The following is a 6,358-nucleotide window of genomic DNA, read 5'->3' as shown; positions in this document are numbered from 1 at the left end:
GTGGGCTACAGAAAATAGAATAACAAAGAGTCTCACATGACTGAGCAACTAACATTTCATTTTCAGTTATGAACTTAGGCAGCAAATCTTAATATAACATATCAGCAGTTTTTGTGACTTTACCATTAAGTAGAAATCACAGATATTTTTTTATGACATAAAAGTTGTTCCAAGTGTTTCAAATAACATTTACGCTCATTACTATTCCAAAATTCTAGGAGCTGTTCAATTTAGTGGATCTTATTTAAAATATTAATAAAGTTGTTGCTTTAATAGAGTTACTGCTTCATGACAAGGTTGGCTTTTAACATATTGCAGCTTTATTTCAACAGAAGGGGTTTCCTCTGTAAGCCTATGTATTTTAATGTATTGACTTAAACACATTAGTCTGAGAAATGGACCACAGAGTTCACCAGACCACCAGATATGGACACCAAACTAGCCCATGGCACAGAAAAGATCTTTAATGAAGGCCTCTGCATTCCAGGCAGTCTGCAACACATTTCTTCTCATTTTCAATCACTTTGTTTTTTCATTTTTAAACACAGGGCCGTAGTCTCAAATTACAAAAATAATTTAAGCTTATTATAACAAGTGAAACAATGCAAGAAAAGATTATACAAAGGTGATTATACTCACCTCTTAAAGAAACCTACCACACCCTTCTGTAAACAGGCTGATTTATTGCTTGCTTTTACCAAAATGGATTCATTCTACACACATTATTCTGTAATTTATATCTGCCACTTGGCAACTGACACTGTAACACAGATATTCCTACAAGTCTGTGGCTGTATATTTTTCTGGTTTCTTTATGCACATTTATATAAAATTCATGTGAATGAAATCATATCATGCACTCTCTGGTTTTTTAGTGCAGACTTTTACTTTTTGTCTGCCTTCTCACCTCCCTAATTTGTATTAGTTATCACAACATAACAAAGCAACACAGAACTTAGCTTAGAACAATAATGAATGTTTATTATCTTAGAGATACTGCTGATCAGGAATTTGGGAGTGCTTAGTTGTGTGATTCTGGGCAGAGGGTCTCTCCTTAGAGGGCAGTCAAGAGGTCAGGTGGGGCTACCATCATCTGCAGGCTTGACTGGGGCTGGAAGCTCTGATTCCAAGATGGTGCCTCACGTGGCTGGCAGGTTGGTGTGGGCTGTTGGCAGGAGGCTTGTATTCCTCACCACATGAGGGTTCCTGGAGTGTCCTCACAGCAAGGCAGCTGGCTTCTCCCAGAGCAAAAACCGAGAGAGCACGGTGGGACCTGCAATGTCATTTATAAGCTAGCCTCAAAAAGGTCACCCTTCTTCATTCTGTCATATCCTACTGGTTACCCAGGCCAGCCCTATTCATGGTGGGTAGCAACTACATAAACACATGAACCCCAGGAGCCAAGGTTTCCTAGATGCTGGCCACCATAGCCCTCAAGGGGCTGTCCTGCAAGGGACACCTCTCCCAGATAACCTATGCTAACAGCCTGGCGTGTTCCATGCTTATATGAACATAATCAAGTCACACTATACAAAAATCTACACAGACTACAATCATCTTATGAGTTAGGTATTATCAAAATTAAATAATTAATGTAACTCTCTATAAAAATTCAATAAATTTTAAAATAAATATTTTCAACACTTAAAAACAAACTGAAACTCTAGTCCAAGCTCCTGTGGAGTAGTTGGAAGCACAGTTCACAATAACCAAGACATGGAAGCCATGTAAATGTCCATCAACAGATGGATGGATAAAGAAGTTTGGTACATATATATATATATACACAACGGAATGTTACTCAGCCATAAATAAAGAACAAAATACTGCCATCTGCAAGAGCATGGATGCAACCAGAGGTGATCATACTAAGTGAAGTAAATTAGAAAGACAAATCACATAAGTCAGAAAGAGAAAGACAAATACCATACCGCTTATACGTGCAATCCAAAGTGTGGCACAAGCGAACCAACTATGAAACAGAAGCAGACTCACAGATATAAAGAACAGAGCCGTGGCTGCCAAGGTGTAGGGGTCGGGGGACAGGGATGGACCAGGAGTCTGGTGTTAGCAGATGCAGATGCAGAACGGAGGTCCTGCCGCACAGCACAGGGAACTATACCCAATCTCCCGAGATAAGCCATACTGGAAAAACAAAAAAGAATGCATATTTGTGGATACCTGAGTCACTTTGCTGTGCAGCAGAAATTAACACAACATTGTAAAGCAACTATACTTCAATTTAAAAAAAAAAAAGGCAGAGCTGCTGGAATTCAGAGCCAAGACCACCAGACTCCAAAGCCCACGCTCTTCCCACGATGCTAAGCAACGGACATCACACCGTCTCGCCAGCCTCCTCTTGGTGACAGCCCTCAGTCTCCTCAGAGAGGATGGTCACTCTCCTATTTCTTGTGGCAGTGAAAATTCAAGCCTTTTCTTCCAAGCCCTATACTCTCTGTTCAAAGCCCCAAACACGGGATGCTCCCGACTCAGCCTTGCCAGGTAACTGAATCTCTATCTGCTTTGAACCTCCATCCATTCCTAATAGTTTTACAATAAAAAAAATTTTATGGTTTTATTCTTACAACTGCAGAGAGAGGTAAAGAGTCCTCTAAAGGTACGTGTTTTCCGCTGAGAAAATGAAATGCAGGAAGAGAAAGCAATTGAACAGAACTAGCTCCACAGATCCTTCTCATCATCTTCCCTGCTTCTAACCCTCTGCTCTGTTAGCAGATCCGAAGTGCGTGTGTGTCCTTCCATGAACCACCCTGGGACTAGCTTTCAACATACAGCAAATCCTCTACAGGTAAAAGAGCTCTGTTCCAAGAGCACGTTCATAAGTCCAGTTTGCTCGTAAGTCCAGCAAAGTTAGCCTAGGTATCCAACTAACAGAATGGGCTATATAGTGCTATACTGTACTAGGTTATAATACTTTCCATGGCAACCCACTCCAGCACTCTTGCCGGGAAAATTCCGTGGACAGAGGAGCTTGGTAAGCTACAGTACATGGGATGGCAAAGAGTCGCACACAGCTGAGCAGCCTCACTTCTCATGAATCAGGCTGCTTACCACACAAGTAATACACAAAAAACAAGAAAGCACAAAAATTAAGCATTTTTAACCTTATAACACAGTACCCTGAAAAGCACACTAGTAGCAGCTACATCACTGCAGCTTTTACGCTTGCTTCCGGACATTCTGGGTTTGAAATAAAGATATTGCACTATGGTAGTCTATACAGTACTATACAGTAACGTATACAAAAGCACAGTCACTCGTAGAGGGTGCACTCAAGTGACAATGTACACCAGACACGTGAACTAACTCAAGTGACTGGACGTGCGAATGCACGTACGCATCTTTGAAAGTGCGCAACTTGAAGGTTGCTAAGTAGGGGACCTACTGTATAGTAATTGAATGCTCCCATACTTGCAGCAGGCACGCTGGGGATACAAAGATGATACAGGAAAAGTGTTTGTCCTCAAGGCGCATGCAGTCTTTCCTGAAAGCTGGATACACGTGTCACAAGAGTCTGAGAACACCGCCGATGTCAATAAAGAACCACAGAGCAAGCGTAGACAAGGACAGGCAGGGAAGATCAGTTGCTAGTGGGCAGTGTTTCTGCTGGAGGTGAAGTAAGCAGTACTTCCCCTTGGATGGGAGCAGGTGCCCTGTGAAAAAGGACTCTGGTCACACCAGATTAAAGTGCTGGGTTAAGCCAAGGCAAACAGCATTCTCTTAACAAGCTACAGAGCATTGTGAATCTCCAGAGAAGGGGAAATTATATGGAAGGTTTCTGAAACCGAGCTGGCCATGAAATCTTTCCTCCCTCCTCCCCAGGAAATATCTTATATTCCCCGGAACATGGTTTGGGAGTTGCTGAAACAGGGTAATCTAAGTTTTGTTCTGACCTCAGCAATGTGAAACATGCAGCCAACAAAGGCAGCATCTTTCCTTTTCTCCTTAAGTCAGTAACAAGATACGAGGGTTTTGGGGGTGTTTTTTTTTGCCAGAATTTTTTATTTATTTACATTAAAAAAGAAAAAGAAAAAAATATATATATATATAAAACCACCAACAAAGGTTTCACTCTCCTTTGTGTTAATAGACTTCAGACTCAGCTTTTACCTTGCTGGAGGGAGAACTTAATTACTTACAGGTTTTTCTAGAAGAGTCCTCAGTTCAACCCTACCACAGTTTACACTGCAGCCCACATTACAGAACTCCACTGGCATTTGGCTCCTCGGTGTCCCTCTTTAGAGTGGTAACGCTGTGCTTCCAACGATATACACAGAAAAGTTTAGGAAATACCAGCTGCTCCAGACGGCATGGATCAGAGAATGAGCCCCTCTGCCCTGAAATTTACACAAAGCATTTTACCCCCTGCCCACCCGGGAAGGGTGGCAGGAGGGGAGATTTCCTGGCACTCAAACCAGTTGTGTGCGTCCCCTCTCGGGTATGAGTGGCCAAAAGGCCAGCGCTTGTAAGTGAATTCCTCTGGAAAATGGGGGCCTCTGGAAGGGGCCCTGGGGTGTGAAAGAAAGTGCAGAAGAGCAGGCTGATTCTCACTCCCATAAGGAAAACGTCAGGAAAGAAGCACATTTCTTTTCAAAATTGCTTATAAATGGTTAGCCAACAAATTCCGGCTTGCTCATGGTTTATAAGTGAGCCCGCCAAGTCCAGAAATGACAGGCTTCTCCAGGGAACCTTTCCCCACGCACAAATAATTGGTACCTGAAGCCCGCCGCCCACTTCAGAGGCTGGCTCTGCAACCGCGCATGCGCGGCCTAAACGCCAGTGGCCCCAAGGCTGATGCTTCTGATGGGCTTAGGTAAGATGAGACCCAGCGCCCCCTCCCCTTGCTCCGTCCCTCCGGGCAAAGAGGCTCTCCACTCCCAACCAGAGCTCCATCAAGGCCAGGCTGTGCCCTCAAAGTGGACAACGGTCTTTCCCTTCCCTGGATGGGCCTCAAAAGCAGCGTTTCTAAAACATACTAGAAATGGCGACACCTCCCCCGCAGTAAAAACACTTTTATGGATGACTAATCAGCAATAAAGCTGCAGATGACCTGTCTGCAAAATCTTCAGTGCCTGAAGATCTAAATTACTCTCATCTTTCTCCCCCCAAAGTTAGGTATAATATAATTTCAAGCAATGCAAGAGCAATTTCTCCCTTCATTGGATATCAAGCTCAAGATGTTACAGAAAAAAGAAATAGCTTTTACCGCTGATATGAGAAATTTAAAAGAGAGACAAGTGTGAGCAAACAAAAGCTGTCACATCAAATACTGTGGGGGGAAAAAAAAATCTAGAAAAAATGCCAGAAATGCTCAAGTCTAAATAAAGTCATTTATTTGTTATTTTAACCCCTTCACCGTCAGAGTTGCTGGCAGGCTAGTTAATTCTCTGCAGGTGGGACTGACTGGAGACAGCTCTCTTGTGCTTATAAAAAAAAAAATCATTGTATTGTGGCATGTTTCTCTTAGTTCTCTGAAATCGTGAAGGGTTTCCAAACAGAAACAGGATGGCACCGCTGCTCCTCTGTGGTATCATTTCTTCAGAGAATTCAATCTCCTCCAGTTCCCACCACATTAAGCAAAGGATCTAGACCATGAGGTCTCAAAGGGCAGCAGCCACACATGCTGCATGCTTCTGGTAGGCGGTAGGTATTTGGTAGAATGTGATGGCAATTATTTCTCAAATTTTGTATTTTAAACGTGCAACTCAAATATAAGATGCTTTCTGTATGGGTGGGGGGACTCAATGAAGTCCCCCCACCCAGAAGAAAAGTGGAGAAAACACAGACTGGATAGACTTGGGGTCCATCCCTTGCTTCTTTTTGGCCACGTTCATAAGCCTATATCCTTATTCTAGATTATGGGCTTTCATTAAAATTGAGAAAGATAAAGTTGGAAGAATACTGCTACTGAAACTCTGCGGACATAGAGTATTTCCAATTAACTGGGGACTCCCTTTGTGCACTACAGTGGACCCAGGGAGGAGTAAGTCATAGCTGCCATCCTCAAAAAATCTACCCCACTTGAAAAAGAAAAATATATATATAATGTTATATTTAAAACAATGTAAAAAAAAATTAAGATATTCACATTTAAAACTCTACCTTCCTCCACAACCCACTCACTCCCCTGCCCAACATGGTAAAGTTTCTGTCTCCAGTAAATTCCTTTGGCACTGGTTTCCAGGACCCCCAAATGAGAGGACCCCCCAACTGAGAGACACAGATCCAGCTCCTACTATGGCCAGACCTAGACCCTCAGCACAGCACACAAAACCCCCCAAAGTCACCAGGTCCCCCCACCTCTGCAGCCCTGCCCCCCGAGGCCTCCCCTTCACCAAAC

At 43.1% G+C, this 6,358-nt stretch overlaps 1 long non-coding RNA gene across 1 annotated transcript; it reads right to left on the bottom strand.

Moving 5' to 3' along the window:
- Window positions 1-955: 955 nt before the first annotated feature.
- On the bottom strand, window positions 956-5,670 carry LOC120875178. The gene is made up of 3 exons (XR_005723833.1): window positions 4,158-5,670; window positions 3,404-3,671; window positions 956-1,273 (listed from the first exon to the last, which is right to left on the bottom strand). It is a non-coding gene; the product is annotated as an uncharacterized LOC120875178 (long non-coding RNA).
- Window positions 5,671-6,358: the final 688 nt, after the last annotated feature.

Source organism: Oryx dammah, unplaced genomic scaffold (assembly GCF_014754425.2).
Source record: "Oryx dammah isolate SB20612 unplaced genomic scaffold, SCBI_Odam_1.1 HiC_scaffold_16, whole genome shotgun sequence".
In the NCBI taxonomy this organism is placed as follows: Eukaryota; Metazoa; Chordata; class Mammalia; order Artiodactyla; family Bovidae; genus Oryx; species Oryx dammah.
This window is presented reverse-complemented; position numbering and strand designations above follow the sequence as displayed.